Genomic DNA, 3,319 nt, shown 5'->3' with positions numbered 1-3,319 from the left:
CCAATGAAGTCTTCAAGTCGTTAACCTACATGGTCTCAAGAAGAAACCTAAGGTTAAAGGAGAATTGACTCTAGATAATACAACTAGTATCACACAGAAGGTGTGGGGATTAGGTTTCCCAGTTTCTAGAGTTCTTCTTTATATAGACTTTCAAATCAGGGTTTGCAATCAATGTTAGCTTAGTAACAAAGAATTCAATATTCACCGTTAGATGAAAACCTGATTAGATTCAAGCTAATATCTTTCAACCTTTAGATCGAAACTTAGCTTGTTACACACAAATGAAATGCACGTTTGTTTAGGTTTGTGTAACCGTACCCAAACATGTACACTTAGTTGGTTCATTAGTAGTTAACCAAATGGTTAGCCATATGAGCACTTTCATATCAACCATATTCTTCTTTACCACAACTAGTTCAAATGACTCAAATGAACTAGTTATAGAGTTTTTCAATTGCTTAGATCTTATAGAAGTATACAAGACACAATCAAAGCAAAAACGATTTGATTCACTCGAATTGATTCATGAACTTTATAGCGACGGTTTGCAAATATGCATTCCTTAGTTTATATAAGTTTAAGTTCACAAATAATCGTTTTTAGAAAATAACCAACTTAAGTACGCATACTGGTACGCGGACTTAAGTACCCGGAATAAGTTTGTTTTCAGTTCACAAACTCCAGCAGAAATTCACGGGATGTAAACTTCCGACAGTACGCGTACTAGTACACGGACTTTAGTTCCGGTTTTCCTTAGCAACAAAGTACGCATACTTTGGTTCAAGGAATAAGGACTTACACACATATGAGTTACCACACAATGTTTATATCCAACCATGGTTATATATTCTAAACTCTCACTTCAATCATTGAAACATTCTTAAAGGACGTTATATAGTTGTTGTTCACAAACCATTTTTCATCAAAGAAATTTTCAAGTAATTAAAACTTATTATGACTTTCGTCACTAGTAAAGATGAACTTGGCCAAAGCGAAAGCTTACCAACCCATATTTCGAGAAATAGATAAGCAAGATAAACTCGGTTCGAAATAGCAAATGTGTATAATCAAAGTCTATATAGCAATACGACTTTTATCTCAAGATAGGAGATAGAGTATATAAACTTTTGAGTGATAGATAAGTTCAAGTATCCACATACCTTTTAGTCGATGAAGTTCCACCAGTTCCTTGAGTAGTTCTTCGTATTTGTATGATGATCTCCATGGACTCTAGATCTCGACTATACTTTATATCCTAGTCCGAGACTTAGCTATAAGTATACTATAAATCAAGACTTATAGTTTTGGCAACTAAACTTGACAACAAGCTTGAGATAGCAACGCTTGTGAGTTCGACCGAGCAGTGCTCTAACATAGTCAAGTTTAGATTCATACTCATTCCAAATAAATATCTAAGAAATATATTGAGAATGCCGATCTCACGCAACTAATCGATTGAATAAATCTGATTCTAGTTGAATCCCAGCCGATCAAGGTTTGTGCACACCAAATATATGAGAACTAAATCTTTTTCGTATTCGGATCTTCTTTGACCTTCAATAAACGCCTGCACAACAACACTTGAATCTTTTGTGATCAATCACACACAAAACGGAGTATGTTAACAATGGATTATCACGATATGTCTTTAGATCTACAAACAGTTCTAAAGATCCCGTCGATACTATGTGAATCTTATATCAGAAGAAAAGATTCTCAAGAATAAACAAACTAGGTGTAATCAAAGTTTCAACAACCGTTAGTCAATCAAATCAATCTAAAACTAATAACACTGCAATTATCTAGTTTCCCACCAACGGTACTCATAGAGCTTCTTGATCCCACAGAAGTCTTTAAACGAGCGGTCGTAAGAGATTTCACCTAATTCGGATACTTTCCTCTCCGATTAGACGGCTCCAGCGGAAACAACAAGAATGAAGTTTGCCTGGCTCTTAGGATGGTTTGCTAGAAATGTAAACTAAGGTATTTATAGACCAAGGATGTTTGGACACCAAATAATTTCCAAAACCGAAAATATTCTCAAGATATGCAATAAATAGCAAAATTCGATTTTCCTAATTCCAATAAATGCTTGTCCAAAGTTTCCGAAATCTCGCAATAAAAGATCTCCAATTAGTAAGTGAACATTACTAATTTTTATTCTCTATAGATATGCATTTAATTGCTGGTAATTAAAGCATATAAAACCAAAAACCTTAATTAAAATATTCTCGATTTATTTCGGTACAGGATCTCCTTGAGTCTAAGGAATATCTTTGAACAATAAATGATAAAAGTTATTGTACATGTTCAAAGTATGTTGACATCTCTTCACTATAAATCCTTATTCATATTTACATGGATTTATATTCTTGGAATCGGTTATACCACACTTCCAAACAAGTTTTGAATTGGTTCACTTGCATTCTAAAATTACTATGTGATTGATCAAATCACATACATGGGTTCAATCGGTTCTACCAATCACTAGGATCGGTTATACCTCAATATGGAAATACTTTTGATCGGTCACACAAGTTACCAGGACCGGTTACGTCAGTTACCAGGGTCGGTTACATGAATTACCAGGACCGGCTACCATATACTTATGGTATTGCTTGTGATCGATCTCACCAGTTATCAGGATCAGTTACACCAATTACCAGGACCGATTACACCAATTACAAGGATCGATTACACAATTCTTTGTGATCGGTCACACCAATTACTAGGATCGGTCACACCAAATATACATATCGATCATACTATCTCATGGTGATTACTTAGGATCGTTTACACTAATTAATAAAAACTAGTCATACAAAATCATAAGTCAGGCAGTTTTAATTAGTTGTACTAAGATATATAACAAAGTTACGATCGGTTCTACCATCTCACACATATTGGTAATCCAAAGATTTGTAATGAACAACCATACCAATAAGCTTAATGATTTCTCTTTCGATTCATAAAACAAGTTCATGAATGTACTTCCTTTAAACAAATGTAAAAAATTGTTTCATAGGATGAAATCTTCAACATAACCCATTCACATAATTATAACAGTATATACAAGATTATGTCGATGTCATATCTACGAAGTTCACCATAACTCATTCACATAATCATACAAATATGACCATGTCACATCACTAGAGTATTATACAATATCTATAGTATATACATCTTCGCAGTTATGTTTTCAATATAGCACGACTTGAAAGATACGTTAGGAATGAAACAGTTCTAGTCAATATTACTAACCTCTAGAGGAAGGATGATGTTGTCGTTATAGTATGCTTATTCTTTAAATTCTTCA

Source organism: Papaver somniferum, chromosome 6, assembly GCF_003573695.1.
Source record: "Papaver somniferum cultivar HN1 chromosome 6, ASM357369v1, whole genome shotgun sequence".
Lineage (NCBI taxonomy): Eukaryota > Viridiplantae > Streptophyta > Magnoliopsida > Ranunculales > Papaveraceae > Papaver > Papaver somniferum.
This window is presented reverse-complemented; position numbering follows the sequence as displayed.